At 43.5% G+C, this 18,196-nt stretch overlaps 1 protein-coding gene and 1 non-coding gene across 2 annotated transcripts in view; both read left to right on the top strand.

The window, feature by feature from the left end:
- Positions 1-18,196, top strand: part of CFAP299 (cilia and flagella associated protein 299) — a 534,640-nt gene that overhangs the window by 112,834 nt on the left and 403,610 nt on the right. The gene's annotated exons all lie outside the window — the stretch shown is intronic.
- Positions 11,151-11,341, top strand: LOC130337370 (U2 spliceosomal RNA). Its single transcript, XR_008878263.1, has one exon. It is a non-coding gene; the product is annotated as a U2 spliceosomal RNA (small nuclear RNA).

Raw genomic sequence — 18,196 nt, 5'->3', positions numbered from 1 at the left:
CTCCTCTGCTAAGGTTTATGAAGTTGATGAAGCTTGTTAAAATGTATGAGGCCACACACAGCTATCTGCCCCTCTCTGTAATACTATGCTGAAGAAAGTGACCATGAGGTTAATGCCTGCAGCTGCAGTAAAAATAATTTTCAGTGAAAAAAACAATGCTCCATGAGACCATCAGCTTGGAAAATCTATGGAGCCGTTCTCCTGTAGCGAAATGGAGATTGCAATGAGACGGGGAGTGAAGTGCTAAGCAGCATTCTTATCCTGGCTCTATCCAACAATTGGTGGGTGTCTGACTTTTGTTGCAGGTTGATGAATTATATTCTCACTTAATTGAGAATACTCATCACAATTTAGAAAATATTTTATCATACCTTTTTATGTAACAACACTGACGAAATGACACTCTGCTACAATGTAAAGTAGTGAGTTTAATGTTGTGTCCCTTCAAAATAACTCTGAACAGTGCCATTAATATCTAAAACTCGGCAACAAAAGGGAGTACACCCTTAAGTAGAAATGTCCAAATTTAACCCTCTATTTTCTGTGGCCACCATTATTTTTTAGTACTGCCTTAAGCCTCTTGGGCATTAAGTTCAACAGAGCTTCACATGTTGCCACTGGAGTCATCTTCTACTCCTCCATGACAACACCGCAGAGATGGGATATGTAGAGATATTGTGCTCCTTATAGGGGTACTCCGAAGGAAATCAATTTTTTTCAGATCAACTGGTGTCTGAAAGCTAAATAGATTTGTAAATTACTTAATCTTAACCCTTGCAGTACGTATCAGCCGCTGTATGCTCCAGAGGAAGTTGAGTTGTTCTTTTCTGTCTGTGTGGTAACCCAGTACAGACTAACATGTTCTTCTGCACTCTCTATGTTTAACGGTATAATGTAATGTTCTGCAATGGTTAAGTTATCGGTATTTTCTATGTACTTGTCGTTTAAACCTGTTGTCATGGACCTTGTTGTTAGGGGAATATGCAAAGTTGAACCATGTGACTTATCCAGCAAATGGTACCTCTCTAAATTTCTCCCATACACAGTGTAATCAGACTTCAGAGTTCAGTTCTAGCTGAGGTACAGTTGAGAGAAGTGTGAAGTCTGTCTGTGAGGTGATTCTGAAGGAAGACTGAGGCCTAGTCCAGCAATCACGCATCTACTACTAGTGTTGAGTGGCATAGGCCATATTCGAATTCGCGATATTTCGCGAATATATGGACCAATATTCGTCATATATTTGCTAAATTTGCATATTCGTAATATTCACGTTTTATTTTCGCACCAGTGAAAATTGGCGTATGTGAAAAATTTGCATATACAAAAATTAGAATAAGCGAAAATTTGCATATGTGAAAATTCGCAGGCCAGTCTCACACAGTAGTATTAGAGCCTTCTTTACACCACACAAGCTGGAAGCAGAGAGGGATGATCACTGTGATGTCTACTGTGAAAAAAAAAATACGAATATTCGTAATTACGAATATATAGTGCTATATTCGCGAATATTCGCAAATTCACGAATATGCGATATTCGCAAATAAAATTCGCATTGCGAATATTCACGAGCAATACTATCTACTACCAGTTAACCTCAGTACCCAGGTGAACGTCAAAGCCTTCTGGTAAGAAATAAAGCCTGGGGATCAATTCTTGTCAAGTTAGACAAGTCCAAGTAACTAAAGTCTAGCGTGGGCTGCATACAAGTCAAGTCAATCATATACAGCACAATCAACTATAAGTCCCAGCAAGCCGATAAGCTTCTCAAAGTTCACCCTGCATCTCCTTTATGCTAACCTGAGCTGTAATGGATTGTACCATCTTTCCAAACTCAAAAAAGCCAGTAATCCCTAACCTTGTGTTGGAGTGATTATTTGCCCCATGCCTGGCACAGGAGAAGCTGGTCTACCTCGGGTGGCGTATAGGTCAACCACGCACTGGCATCACGAAAAGGTTAATTCACACATTACCCTCAGCTGCCACAACCTTTGACCACTGTGCTCTCTGCTGACACCTCTGTCCACGTCAGGAACTTTCCAGAGTAGGAGCAAATCCCCATAGCAAACCTCTCGTGCTAAGGACAGTTACTGACATGGACAAAGGTGTCAGCAGAGGGCACTGTGGTCAGACAGAGAACAGTAACTCAACTTCCTCTGTAGTATACAGCAGCTGATAAGTACTGGAAGGTTTAGGATTTACAAATCTGTTTAACTTTCTGTAGCCAGTTGATGTGAAAAAAATTTATTTAGCTGGAGTACACATTTTAAATACTTGCCATATTGATCAAAAAATGTTCCCTTGTTATATCCAAGATCAAAAAACTGACCTATATTAGTACTTCACCATTTTCTACCCTCCAGATTTATCTGTAGCATATTGTGACTGTAGCTTTTTACAAAGCTGGTGTGCAGGATTGTATTGGTGCAAGATATATGAATTTTATTAGATTAGATCTTCATAGTGTGTAATATGAAGTTTCAGTTATAATTCTGACTAGAACATGTGCCTTGTAGAAGTGAAATGTTACCACAAGTGAAAACCTCTGAGCTCCCTGTACATTTGTTCAGCTGATATAAATTAGTGCTCTGTTCTATAACAAGTCCGTGTGGGTGAATTAATGACTTGACAGTTGTCTGATGCCCAGGTTTGTGGTTTAGACCTTTGGTATTTTTTATCCAAAATATAACATGAAACCCAAACCACATAATTTTCTCCAATATTGCAAATGTTTCTGGCTATGAACGTATTATAGGCAGAATACAGTACAAGAGTGAGAAAAATTTAAGACAATTATATTTTCTCGTGTTAAGTCACTACACCTATGTAGCTTTCTATCTGTTCAATATCCATTTTTCTATTAAAACTTATGTCCAAGTATAGTAAAAAAAAAGTGCAAAATAATGATGCACATTTGCGTCTGTAATCGTAATGAAAATAAATTGATAGATTACGGTTGAAAATGTATGCAGAAAATAAAATACGTTGGTAAATTTCTCCCCTTGTGAACATGCCCAAAGGCTGGGTTTACAGATAGTATTTTGGTCAGTATTTGGTCCCCATTGTGGTTAGTATTTTAGGCCAAAACCGAAGTGGAACAAAGAAAAGATCTGCACTTTTTTCTGTGCTTTGGACCAACTCCTGGTTTTCGTTAAAAAACTGACTGTCAACCTAGAATATTAGTACACAAGATGTCCAGAGTAAATTTTGCAGTATATTAACAGAGGAATTTCACAAAAAGTCACAAAATAGAAAAGGTGTGGCTTGTGAGATTGGGTGCGGCTTTTGAAAGGGGTGTGGCTTACAAGCTGGATCGACACACTCTCCAGGAGATGAAGAGCGCAGCTTGTGGAAAAATGTATCAGAAGTCTCATAGACATGCATGGGATGTTAAACCAAAACCCTGACCCTGGTGGTGGGTTGCAGTTAATTTAACTGCCCAATATTTGTAGTTGATATATAAGTAACATGTGTACCAAGTTTCATCGAAATGTCGTTTGGAAGTGATGCTGGAACATACACACATTCATACACACTGAAAAAAAATTGTGTTTTTATCTACTTGTTAACATGTATGATAGTAAAATAACCATATCAGCATAAAAATTTACACACATGGGACTTTCTTATGCTGACGTACTTTCCTTACTATCCTTGCATATGTGACATGTTTGTTCTACAAATTCTGGTCTTTGCCAAACTAGTTAATTAGCTTCACAAATTCTAAAAGTCTGTTTCTATAGTAAGCCACAGAAGATTACTCACAGCTATATAAGCTGATATTGTGTGTTTTTCATGGCTACAGAGGGCTTAGCATTCCATGTGAATCTTTGGCTTTTCTTCTTATATGATACATCAGCAAAGAGCGGTGAGCAGTTCAAATTTCACTTTTGGGACCATTCCAAATGCAGTTTTTCCAGATGCGAAATACAAGCACATGGTCTGCAATTAGGGAACAGGTACTTCAAGATCTTATGTAGTGAGAACAGGCTGTGTGTCCTAAGGATTGTTAAATACATCACGCTATTGCATTTTCCAAAGGCAGAGAGGGATCATTTCTGTGTTTATGGTATTGGGCGTGAAGATTATTAACCTTGAGTTGCCATTTGTTCATTCACATTTCTAGATGCCAATTTTGCACTTTGGGACATACAGTATATTAGGCTCTAGTAAACAGATGATAAGGATAAGAGGGATTCTGGGACTGTTAGGATAATGGTCCAGGGGTTTTATGATGTTATGACTTTTTAGTCTTTCGTAGAATGTAGGATTAATTTGCGAATTTGAGAGACAGATTAGGTCAATTGCTTTATCAACAAAGTCAGCAAATGATTTGTAGTAATTTGAGGTCTTGTTTTAACTAATGAAATCCTTGTAGTATCTGATTGTTACTCACCTATAGCAATTCCTAGGTTGGCCTATCACGTAAGATAGCTGTCAGCCAAGCATTTCTTCAGCTAACAGCTTTTTTCAAAGTGCATGTCTTCTCAACGGAAAGAGGGGAGAATGCCAGAGAGCTTGACTCCCATAAAACAAAAGGACCACTCATGTTCAAATAGTTCTTTCCCTCAAAATGTTCCATGATCGCATGGGGTCCGACCTCTCAACCTATGTATTTCCTTTTTATAGAATCCACCATAAAACACTAGTAAAAAGTACAAAGGTTGGATTGCCCCAATATCCCATGTGACCTACATAAAAAAGAGATTTCCAACTTCTTTTAGATTGCAATAGAATTGTGAGGTGTTATGAACAATAAAGGGAGATGAGACCATTAACTGAGGTTATCTGCACCAAGTAAAATAATTGGGCATATCGGCATATCGTACAATAATTTTACCTTTTAGATCTCCTGCACGTTATCTCTACTCGTGCATGGAACAACGTAGACAAACTCCCTCAATCCATCTTTATGGAAGAGCCAGAGATACCCAACTACAGCCCTTGTGTATCTCCAGTGTTCCCATAGAGATGCATGGAGGGGGTGAGTTTACCCTGTTCCATACATGAGGAGAGCTGGGGCACCCTGCAGGAGATTTGGGGGGGGGGGGGGTGTAACTAAGTGGTCAGAGCCTGTTATTAGGGAATACGATTTAGTGTATTGAATTACCCCTTTAATCTGATGTGTATTGCCAATTTTAGAACTCATGCTTTTATAAACATAGTGAGGCAGACATATGAATTATCAATATATTTTTGCAAGTATCCAAAGAGTCTGCATAAAGTGTTGGAAAAGCAACACTATGTCCAACCTACAATGAAATTTAGTCTATGCCAGCTTTATAAGGTGTGCAAGCATAATCAAACACCCTCATCCTGTCTAATTGATTATTTATCAGATATATAAGTACATTATCTTCCACATTATCTTCCAAAATAGACAACATTTCACATAATGTTCAATAGCATAAAGACCCAATGCTAATTTTACTTATTGCACTATTGTCACGATGCCGGCTGGCAGGTAGTGGATCCTCTGTGCCAGAGAGGGATTGGCGTGGACCGTGCTAGTGGACCGGTTCTAAGCCACTACTGGTTTTCACCAGAGCCCGCCGCAAAGCGGGATGGTCTTGCTGCGGCGGTAGTGACCAGGTCGTATCCACTAGCAACGGCTCACCTCTCTGGCTGCTGAAGATGCTGAAGATAGGCGAGGTACAAGGGAGTAGGCAGAAGCAAGGTCGGACGTAGCAGAAGGTCGAGGCAGGCAGCAAGGATCGTAGTCAGGGGCAACGGCAGGAGGTCAGGAACACGGGCTAGGAACAGACAAGGGAACGCTTTCACTAGGCACTAAGGCAACAAGATCCGGCAAGGGAGTGCAAGGGAGGAGACTAGATATAAGCAGGGAACAGGTGGGAACCAATTAAGCTAATTGGGCCAGGCACCAATCATTGGTGCACTGGCCCTTTAAGTCTCAGGGAGCTGGCGCGCGCGCGCCCTAGAGAGCGGAGCCGCGCGCGCCAGCACATGACCGCAGGAGACGGGAACGGGTAAGTGACCTGGGATGCGACTCGCGAGCGGGCGCGTCCCGCTGTGCGAATCGCATCCCCAACGGCCATGAGAGAGCAGCGCTCCCGGTCAGCGGGACTGACCGGGGAGCTGCAGGGAAAGAGACGCCGTGAGCGCTCCGGGGAGGAGCGGGGACCCGGAGCGCTAGGCGTAACAGTACCCCCCCCCTTAGGTCTCCCCTTCTCTTTATCGGGTAACTGCCTCCCCTGGGATGAGGACACCGGGAAAGGATGGAGGGATTCCTCAACGGCAGGCAGAACCGCAGGAGTAGGAATGGGGAGAGAGGGCAGAGGGCGGGACCTGGCACGGGGCAGTGTGACACCAGGACGAGGGCCATGAGGGGACACAGAAGCTTGCCTGATGGAACTGGGAGGGGGGGAGGGGCATTTCCTGTGGCAGGCAGAGTCCTTAATGACCTTAGGGGGACCAGATACAGGAGGAACCACAGAGTTACGGCCAGGGGTACTGGGAACCGGTTTTAGACAGTTCTTGGAACAAGAGGACCCCCAACTCTTGATCTCCCCAGTGGACCAATCCAGGGTTGGGGAATGAAGTTGAAGCCAGGGAAGTCCAAGGAGAATTTCCGAGGTGCAATTGGGGAGGACCAAAAGTTCAATCCTCTCGTGGTGAGATCCGATGCTCATAAGAAGGGGCTCCGTGCGGAAACGTATGGTACAGTCCAACCTGGCTCCGTTGACCGCGGAAATGTGGAGTGGCTTGACAAGACGGGTCACCGGAATCCGGAATTTATTCACAAAGGAGTCCCGAATAAAATTCCCAGAAGCTCCAGAGTCCAGGCAGGCCACGGCTGAGAGGGGAGAGCTGGCTGAAGTGGAAATCCGAACAGGTACCGTGAGACGTGGAGAAGCCGACTTGGCATCAAGAGACGCCACACCCACGAGAGCTGAGTGCGAGCGTGCGTTTCCCAGACGTGGAGGACGGATTGGGCAATCCACCAGAAAATGTTCAGTACTGGCACAGTACAAACAAAGATTCTCTTCCTTACGGCGATTCCTCTCTTCCAGGGTCAGGCGAGACCGATCCACTTGCATGGCCTCCTCGGCGGGAGGCCTAGGCGCAGATTGCAGTGGAGACTGTGGGAGAGGTGTCCAGAGATCTAAGTCTTTTTCCTGGCGGAGCTCTTGATGCCTCTCAGAAAAACGCATGTCAATGCGAGTGGCTAGATGAATGAGTTCATGCAGGTTAGCAGGAGTCTCTCGTGCGGCCAGAACATCTTTAATGTTGCTGGATAGGCCTTTTTTAAAGGTCGCGCAGAGAGCCTCATTATTCCAGGATAGTTCAGAAGCAAGAGTACGGAATTGTATGGCGTACTCGCCAACGGAGGAATTACCCTGGACCAGGTTCAGCAGGGCAGTCTCAGCAGAAGAGGCTCGGGCAGGTTCCTCAAAGACGCTTCGAATTTCCGAGAAGAAGGAGTGTACAGAGGCAGTGACGGGGTCATCGCGGTCCCAGAGCGGTGTGGCCCATGACAGGGCCTTTCCAGACAGAAGGCTGACCACGAAAGCCACCCTAGACCTTTCAGTAGGAAACTGATCCGACATCATCTCCAAGTGCAAGGAACATTGCGAAAGAAAGCCACGGCAAAACTTAGAGTCCCCATTAAATTTGTCCGGCAAGGACAGGCGGAGGCTAGGAGCGGCCACTCGCTGCGGAAGGGGTGCAGGAGGTGGCGGAGGAGATGATTGCTGCTGCAGTTGCGACTGAAGTTGGTGCACAATGGTGGACATTTCCGACAGCCGGTGGGATAGATGGGCGATCTGTCGGGATTGCTGGGCGACCACCGTGGTGAGATCAGAGATGGACTGCTGGGGAACCTCAGCGGGATCCATGGCCGGATCTACTGTCACGATGCCGGCTGGCAGGTAGTGGATCCTCTGTGCCAGAGAGGGATTGGCGTGGACCGTGCTAGTGGACCGGTTCTAAGCCACTACTGGTTTTCACCAGAGCCCGCCGCAAAGCGGGATGGTCTTGCTGCGGCGGTAGTGACCAGGTCGTATCCACTAGCAACGGCTCACCTCTCTGGCTGCTGAAGATGCTGAAGATAGGCGAGGTACAAGGGAGTAGGCAGAAGCAAGGTCGGACGTAGCAGAAGGTCGAGGCAGGCAGCAAGGATCGTAGTCAGGGGCAACGGCAGGAGGTCAGGAACACGGGCTAGGAACAGACAAGGGAACGCTTTCACTAGGCACTAAGGCAACAAGATCCGGCAAGGGAGTGCAAGGGAGGAGACTAGATATAAGCAGGGAACAGGTGGGAACCAATTAAGCTAATTGGGCCAGGCACCAATCATTGGTGCACTGGCCCTTTAAGTCTCAGGGAGCTGGCGCGCGCGCGCCCTAGAGAGCGGAGCCGCGCGCGCCAGCACATGACCGCAGGAGACGGGAACGGGTAAGTGACCTGGGATGCGACTCGCGAGCGGGCGCGTCCCGCTGTGCGAATCGCATCCCCAACGGCCATGAGAGAGCAGCGCTCCCGGTCAGCGGGACTGACCGGGGAGCTGCAGGGAAAGAGACGCCGTGAGCGCTCCGGGGAGGAGCGGGGACCCGGAGCGCTAGGCGTAACAACTATTCAATCACATACAACTCCTTTAGTTGGACGACTCTACCTAAAATATCTAAGGAACGGGTAACACACAGCACATCCTCAGTGTATTTGTGCTCCTTGTAGCTCTGTGTGTCCGCTTCTAGCAACGGATTTCCCGCTGACTTTCACAAGTTGCCACACACAGCTACCCAGCTGCAGCAGAATGTGCTGCAGATGTGCTGTGGGTGACCCTACACAAACTTACTTCACACATGTGGCAAACTCCACTATTTTAGTCAGTGTATAGAAAAGTGTGTTGTGCAAACTGGACAACCCCCCCAGCAGGTGCTGGTCTGATTCCCTAGTCATGGTCCATAGAAAAATGATTGATTGGTATGGTGGGGCCTTTATGTTTTTAGTAATTGTACTGGATGTGTATTTAAATAATACAGAACATATAGTACATATGGATAAAGAAGGGCAAATGAAGTCAACCAAAACATAAAATAAAACTGTGATGATTCTGACTAAGACCTTATTATTCTATATAGCTGGGTGAGTTTGAGTCATAACATTTGCTAAGACAGATGTGTCAGAATCATTTCAGACCTATGATTCTGCAACATTGCCTAAACATCTGGGGTTATAAAAAGTTGTTTTCAGTAGTTTCTGTCTTTTTTGTGCCTAAAAGTTTTTACAGAGTATGCCACTATAATGCACTTGTTTGCTGTTTTGCTGACAATCAGGCTTGTGGTTTATGGAAGATTTGTGTAGCCTACCTATATCTAAATACTATATTTTAAAATGGTGTATCTATTTAAGATGGCAATCTAGACCATAGAATCATTTCAAATAGGAACAATGAACAGTGCAAATTTAGTTTTAGTAAATAAGTGTATTTTAGTTCCGACTTTCTGGCATGCAATAAATATAGAGGAAAATTTTTATTTTAGTAGAGCCTTAAAGGAGTACTTCAGCAAAAGTTACCTTATCCGCAGGATTGGGCATAAGTAGCTGATGGCAGGGGGGCCCAGGGCTCAGTGAGGAGCGCATTCTGCAGACGGCATGCACTCCATTATTTGTATGGGGGTGCCAAAAAGGTCCCAAGTACAGCACACGGGCATTATTGGCACTCTCTTAAAAATGAATAGAGCATGTGCTGTCTACTGGCAGATGACACATGCTCCTCACTGAGAGAGCTGTGGTTCTGTCCTGGAGATTGTAGGGGTCCCAGTGTCCTGACCCTCCGCAATTAGCTACTTATCCACTATCCTGTCGATAGGGGAAAGGTGAACTTTTGCTGGAGTTCTCCTTTAAAACATGATGTGAAGCAATGCAGTAGACCTTTTGATCACTGGACCATCTCTTTGTCTGCATTCTTACAATGAATCACCAGACAAATATACAACACGCTCTAAAGCCTGTCACCAGTTAAACCGGAGTAATGAAGGAAGTAGCTTTCGGAAATGATTGACAGTAAAGCAGAGGACAGGGGAAGTGGAGTTCTTTGAATGGTCCGGAAGAGAGCTGCTTTTCAAATGTGAAATTTATAGCATTGATGTATCTATCAGAAGTGCAATTGTATCCCCCACACCCAATAGCTGCATCACTAAGGCATAAAAGAAAAAGGCAGCATGTGTAATAACATAATCCTTTCTATCTCACTGAATAGTTCTATATTTTAAAAAGCAATTTTCTTCTATTATATAATGGAATTTATAATGTAAGGACACTAAAGGAAGATTTGAAATACACATGCACAGTTAAAATCAATTTGGTGAATTGCCTTATTCATCATAATAAAAACAATGCAAACAACTAATAAAAATGATAATAAAAGTTCGGACTAAATCAACAAACACAGTCAAAATCAGCTGGATGAAATGTAACAAAAATAATAATAGCTTATACATTTCCTAAAAAGTGACAAAAAAAATTACTTTATAATTTTAGACCTCATAGTGGTTGTTGTCATCAAAGCTTCTCAGGATTTCAATCCATTTAGATGTAGAAAAGCTCATTCACAACTCCAGGAAGTCAGTTAAAAGTATCATTGCATAAAAGCGAAGAAATAAACCAAAAAGCAAATTTCAAAGACTTTAAAATGTTCTTCATAGAATTTTGTATTGAACTGTATTTAAAAAAAAATCTTTAAAAAAGAAAAAGAAGGCATACATATTATTGTTAGTAGCCAAAGCCTGACTTAAGTATAGCTTTAAATGCACATTACCTACAAAAGTGAAACTTTAAGATATACAGAATTCATACATGCACATATCTCCAAACAAAATGACCAAAACTAAAAATAAAAAATAAATAATTTTCAATCTTTAATCTTAATATTAATTAATTTTTATTAAAAACAAGGACAATTGTATATTTTTACTATAACATATAACAAGAAGTCTATGGGGCGATATTTATTAACAAAGTTTGCCTGTTGCAACTTTTTACCACTTTATGCTGTGGCCACAGATGCATTTAGTTTATCAAGATGTCCGCAGATTAGCTAAAGACCAGTATGTATAACACCAGTCTTACCTATTACTATAGTTAGACTCCTTAAAAGGATGGGAGACAGGTGTCAGGCAAAAGTGCTATAAAGAATCACTTCTCTGCCTTTGGGCTGAGATCAAGTGTAGTATCTGCTCTTATCAGTTTAATATCTGATACGTCCCCTATCTGGGGACCATATATTGAATGGATTTTTGAGAACGGGGGCCGATTTCGAAGCTTGCTTCCGTCGCCCTATGCATTGACCTGATGTGACAGTACCTTCGGATACAGTACGCACAAAAGAAGCAACATGTCCCTTTTCAGCACAGTTCCACACAGAAGCTTCTATTGAAATCAATGGTAGCTTCAGGTATGGCCCAACCATGATGCTAATGGCTTATGTTTGCCTTTGTGAACTTACTTTTAGAGTTAGCAGTAGGGAGGTGGAGGGATTGTAGAGGGCAGATCAAAGTATGGAGAGTTGGGTGAGCATGCATGGAGGGCAACTCACATAGGCGATAAGTAGGGAAGCACAGAAAGCCACTTTGCAGTGCAAAAGTCACATGGGCTGTGCATAAATGTTGGAAGAAAACAGCTCCCAGGACAAACTCTACACACAGACATCTAGCATGTACTACTGAAAGGACACATCCACATGAGAAGAATCTGAACCTGAAATCTGGTTACAAACTGAGTATTCTGTAAATCAGATACAAAATGTCCATAGCATTTTTAGTTACATCAAAATCTTCTGTTATTTTGCTGAAATACTCTTGTTGCTGTGACCGAGCAGGTTTCTGAACACTATGGGGGAAATTTATCAAAACCTGTCCAGAGCAAAAGTTGCTGAGTTGCCCATAGCAACCAATCAGATCGCTTCTTTCATTTTTCAGAGGCCTTTTCAGTAATGAAAGAAGTGATCGGATTGGTTGCTATGGACAACAGAAACTTTTCCTCTGAACAGGTTTTGATAAATCTCCCCCTTAGTTTCCTGTGATGGAATGTTCTTCTGATTTATGTAAAATACTAATTGGTAATCCCTAACCTGTTGGGGTTGAAGGGGATACCTGTACGGCCTTTGCCCGCTCACGCGGGGCCATGCCTTGACCTCGTGTCATAGCGGCTCAAGCCCGGCCTCTAACAACAGCCGGGACCGTGTCACCGATCGCGGTGCCATTAACCATTTAGACGTGGCGTTCAAAGTTGCGTCTAAAGTTGTTAAAAATCAGTCGGGCTGATCGGGACCATCGCAGTGAAACCGCAATGTCCTGATCAGCTAGGACGCATGGGACGCCGAATGACTACTCCGTGCCTGAGATCCAGAATCACTGATCAATGTTATCCTACAGGGGCTATAAAACTGCATAAAACAAGTGAAAAATAAAGATCATTTAACCCCTCTCCTAATAAAAATTTCAATCACCCCCCTTTCCCATTTAAAAAAAATAATAAAAAACTGAGTAAATAAAAATAAACATGTGGTATTGTCATGTGCGTAAATGTCTGAACTATAAAAATATATCATTAATTAATGGCATATGTGGAAAAAATGCCAAAGTCCAAAATAGCTTATTTTTAGTCACTTTTTATATCATGAAATTTTTTTTTATAAAAAGCGATCAAAAAGTCCAATCAATACAAAAATGGAACTGCTAAAAACTTCAGATCATGGTGCAAAAAATTAGCCCGCACACTGCCTCCTATACAGAAAAATAAAAAAGTTATAGGGGTCAGAAGATGATAATTTTAACCCCTTAAGGACGCAGGACGTACTCAAACTGCCCCTTTTCCGAGTCCTTAAGGACTCAGGACGTTTGAGTACGTCCTGTCAAATCCCGGCCCCCCGCCGCTAGCCGGAGGGGAGCCGATGCCCAATGCCTGCTGAAATTGTTCAGCAGGCATCGCGGCATATCGCCCGGGGGGGTCATGATGACCCCCCATGTCCGCAATAGCCGCAGATCGCTGGACAATTCAGTCCAGCGATCTGTGGGAGATTCCGGGTCAATCGGGTCTCCAGTGACCCGGTGACCTGGAATTACAGCCATAGCCAGCAGGAGTGAGGAGGCACTGGTGCCACCTCACGATCGCTCTGATTCATCGGCCGGTTTCCCGGCCGACCAATCAGGGCGCCTGCTGCGGGTGTCACTCCCGCAACCTGCAAAAAGGGCATGCTGGGAGCTGTAGTTATGCAACAGCAGGAGGCAGACCACCACAACTCCCAGCATTCCCTTATGGACATGCTGGGACTTATAGTTTTGCAACAGCTGGAGGCACATTTTTTTCTATGGAAAAGTGTACCTTCAGCTGTTGTATAACTACAACTCCCAGCTTGCACAAACAGCTAAAGTGCATGCTGGGAGTTGTAGTGGTGCATCTGCTGGTTGCATAACTACAACTCCCAGCATGCCTGTTGGCTGTCGGTGACTGCTGAGAGTTGTAGTTTTGCAACAGCTGAAGGCACACTGAATTAAGTAGCAAACCAGTGTGTCTCCAGCTGTTGCATAACTACAATCCCCAGCATCCCAAGCCAAAGTAGTATGCCTCCAGCTGTTGCATAACTACAAGACCCAGCATGCCCTTCCGCTGTCTGTACATGCTGGGGGTTGTAGCTTTTGCAACAGTTGAAGGCACACTGGTTGCAAAACACTGAGTTTGTTACCAAACTCTGTGTTTCACAACCAGTGTGCCTCCAGCTGTTGCAATACTACAACTCCCAGCATGCACTGATAGACGGTACATGCTGGGAGTTGTAGTTTTGCAACAGCTGGATCTTTCTCCCCCCCAATGTGAATGTACAGGGTACACTCACATGGGCGGAGGTTTACAGTAAGTATCCGGCTGCAAGTTTGAGCTGCGGCAAATTTTCTGCCGCAGCTCAAACTGCCAGCGAGAAACTACTGTGAACCCCCGCCCGTGTGACTGTACCCTAAAAACACTACACTACACTAACACACAATAAAATAAAAAGTAAAAAACACTACATATACACATACCCCTACACAGCCCCCCTCCCCAATAAAAATGAAAAATGTCTGGTACGCCACGGTTTCCAAAACTGAGCCTCCAGCTGTTGCAAAACAACTACTCCCAGTATTACCAGACAGCCACTGACTGTCCAGGCATGCTGGGAGTTATACAACAGCTGGAGGCACCCTGTTTGGGAATCACTGGCGTAGAATACCCCTATGTCCACCCCTATGCAATCCCTAATTTAGGCCTCAAATGCGCATGGCGCTCTCACTTTGGAGCCCTGTCGTATTTCAAGGCAACAGTTTAGGGTCACATATGGGGTATCGCCGTACTCGGAGAAATTGTGTTACAAATTTCGGGGGGTATTTTCTGCTTTTACCCTTTTTAAAAATGTAAAATTTTTGGGAAAAGAAGCATTTTAGGTAAAAAAAAAAAATTTCTTTTACATATGCAAAAGTCGTGAAACACCTGTGGGGTATTAAGGTTCACTTAACCCCTTATTACGTTCCCCGAGGGGTCTAGTTTCCAAAATAGTATGCCATGTGGGTTTTATTTTTTGCTGTCAAGGCACCATAGGGGCTTCCTAAATGTGGCATGCCCCCAGAGCAAAATTTGCTTTCAAAAAGCCAAATGTGACTCCTTCTCTTCTGAGACCTGTAGTGCGCCAGCAGAGCACTTTTCACCCCCATATGGGGTGTTTTCTGAATCGGGAGAAATTGGGCTTCAAATTTTGGGGGGTATTTTCTGCTATTACCCTTTTTAAAAATGTAAATTTTTTGGGAAAACAAGCATTTTAGGAAAAAAAAATATATTTTTTTACATATGCAAAAGTCGTGAAACCCCTGTGGGGTATTAAGGTTTACATTACCCCTTGTTACGTTCCCCGAGGGGTCTAGTTTCCAAAATAGTATGCCATGTGGGTAATTTTTTGCTGTTCTGGCACAATAGCGGCTTCCTAAATGCGGCATGCCCCCAGAGCAAAATCTGCTTTCAAAAAGCCAATTGTGACTCCTTCTCTTCTGAGACCTGTAGTGCACCAGCAGAGCACTTTTCACCCCCATATGGGGTGTTTTCTGAATTTTTGGGAAAAGAAGCATTTTAGGTAAAAGAAACTAAAAAAAAAAAATTTTTTTTACATATGCAAAAGTCGTGAATCACCTGTGGGGTATTAACCCCTTAAGGACATAGGGCGATTCCATACACCCCCGTTTCCAAGTCCTTAAGGATGGATACGCCCTGCGCATTTCCGGCCCCAGCCACTAGCTGGAGCGGAGCTGGTGCCGGATGCCTGCTGAAATCGTTCAGCAGGCATCCCGGCATATCGCCCAGGGGGGCCATTATGTCCCCCATGTCGGCGATAGCCGCAGATCGCTGGACAAACATGCGAGTCTAAAAAATGCTAAATTTTCAAATTTTTCATCAAATTTTTTGATTTTTCCCCAAGAAAGTATGCAAGTTACCACAAAATTTTACCACTATGTTAAAGTAGAATATGTCACGAAAAAACTATCTAGGAATCAGAATGATAACTAAAAGCATTCCAGAGTTATTAATGTTTAAAGTGACAGTGGTCAGAATTGCAAAAAATGTCCGAGTCCTTAAAGTGTAGCTCCCACCAAGTTATATATAATCTAATATGTCCCTACCTATTAATAATCTAGCCCTAACCCCCTACCTGGCTTTAAAAACATTTTAAATCGCTTTAATAGAGCAGATTTAGTGCTTCTAAATCTGCTCTATCAAGCAGGGCAGGAAGCAGCGCTTCCCAGCAGGCACGACGTCACTGATGTCTTGCTGGGCGCTTGCTTCCGCCCTCAGATCGTCTATGCAGCGCTCCTGTCAGGAGCGCTGCATAGACGATCTGCCAATAGCACGGCAGGCAGCTCCGGGGTCTCCTCCTCCCTGTTTAGCTGTGCATGTGCTATCCAGGGAGGAGGAGTAGAGGAGCATCGCCGGCCTGCCGTGCACGATATTACATCCGGTGTGAGGTGGTTTTTTGCGCCCCGTAGATCCATGCGTCCACCTCACACCGGCTAATATAAGACCTCAGATCAGACTTACCCATCCGGAGGATCAGCGCAGCAATGAGTGCTCGCGCTGCCTCCGGACAGGGTAACGGGGGCGGGCGGGGCTGCGCGCAAGGCCAGTGTTGCTGGCCAATGCGCGCAGCCCCAGCTATCAGCGTGCTCGCTCTTGCCTGTTTGCTTGACAGGCGGGAGCGAGCACAGCAGTGCCTGAATTTCGACTTATTGCCAGGCTGAAATGAGTCGAAATTCAGTGGTGACGTCACTGCTGAATGCATTCGGCCACTAGGAGGGCGACCCCTAGTGGCCGAATTTAAAAGTGATTTTAAACTTGTTTAAAATCACTTTTTTTAATTAAAAAATATTAGAGATATGTTGTAGTACTTAAGTACTACAACATATCAATTTTTGTACTTCATGACAGTGCCCATTTAAGGTGAAAAAGGGCTCAGTCCTTAAGGGGTTAAACAAATAAATTTTCTTGCATACAATTAGGATTTTTTCCAGAAATAAGGCAAAATCAAACCTATATAAGTAGGGTATCATTTTAACCATATGGACCTACAAAATAAAGAGAATGTGTCATTTATACCGAAAAATTTACTGCATAGAAACTGAAGCCCCAAAAATTTCAAAATGACATTTTTTCTTCCATTTTGTCGCACAATAATTTTTTTTCTTTTGTTCTTTTGGGTAAAATTACAACGCAGCATTGGTGGTACGGGAAATAAGCCCTCATATGGGTCTGTAGGAGCAAGGATTCTGATTTTTAAAATGTGAAGAGGAAAAAACGAAAGTGCAAAATCGGAAAAACCCTCCATCCCCAAGGGGTTAAAGGGGTATTCCGGGATTTTTTTTTTCATTTGACCATGCTACAGGGGCTGTAAAGTTAGTGTAGTTCATAATATAGTGTGTTTACCTGTGTGTGATGGTTTTCTCACAATTCTTATGTGATTTTCACCCCAATATTTATTTTTGACAGCATACAAAATGACTGCTGTCTCAGAATTTTTCCCAGCTTGCACTGCGGTCGAGACCTGACTCACTAGTCAGCTGATGACAGGGAGCCTGTCTGCTTCAACTAATGCAACAGCTGTAGGCATCCTGATTGAAGACCACAGGTCTGCAGCTCATTTATGTTTCAATGGGTGGGGTGGCTGATGTGTGGGAAGGAGGAAAATGGAATCATGGGATTTGTAGGCAAACAAGAAAACAGAAAACAGGAAATACAAGTTCACAGAAAGCTAGCCACAGTGTTATGGTAATTTCACAACATAGCCATTTATCCCAAGACAAGCGCAGATCCTACCTAAGCATGTCCATTACTGCCTGCCAGGTATGTACTAAAATCACCTTATGCTGGTTAACCCCTTTAAGGAAATACCACATTATAAGCATCATTCTAGTACTGAAACAACACTGTACATGTATATGAGGGAACAAGCAGAATTACATAGTACCTCTTGTTATGTCCAGAGAAGTGTTTCCGAAGAGCCCTTGTATGAAAAAGCAGGAGCAGTTTGATCATGTAATCCATGTATTGTTCTCCATAAATGTTTTAATCTCTGCAACTTCTACTATTGTAAATGATGGCATTTTAAAGGAAAAGAAAAACAGCACCACACCTGTCTGCAGGTTGTGTACAGTACTACAATTTGTCTCTACTCATGTCAGTGGAACAAGACTGTAATACCATATACGACCTGAAGACAGGTGTGTGGCTGTTTTGGGAACAAATCAGCACTTTTTTTTCGTATCCTGGATAACCCCTTTAATTGATAGATATTTTGAAATAGATATATATATTTTTTTGGGGGGGGGTTTGTCCTTAGTTTGTAAAGTGAAATTAATCTTTCTCTAAATGATTTATTCTTATCACTTTACATAACCAAGTTGTACTTCTAATAACAATGATTCAGAGTTTAGAAGGTTGAGCTTAGGCTGGTCCAGCTATGAGCAGGTGCTAAATGATGTCCCCAGGCAGTTAATGGTTTGTGGCCTTGAACATTTTTTCATTAATCTGCCTAGAGCATGACAGTCTCAGTGGATGACTCTCTTGAGTGTCTGATGTCAGTGTTTAAGTATTGACTGTCAACACATTGCTTCAAAGACAAGTGCATGGAGTTATGCTTAAGCAAGAGGTTTGTCTTGGATCAATAAAT

Source organism: Hyla sarda, chromosome 1 (assembly GCF_029499605.1).
Source record: "Hyla sarda isolate aHylSar1 chromosome 1, aHylSar1.hap1, whole genome shotgun sequence".
Classification (NCBI taxonomy): Eukaryota; Metazoa; Chordata; class Amphibia; order Anura; family Hylidae; genus Hyla; species Hyla sarda.
The sequence above is the reverse complement of the archived record's forward strand: the minus strand, read 5'-3'. Positions and strand labels throughout refer to the sequence as shown.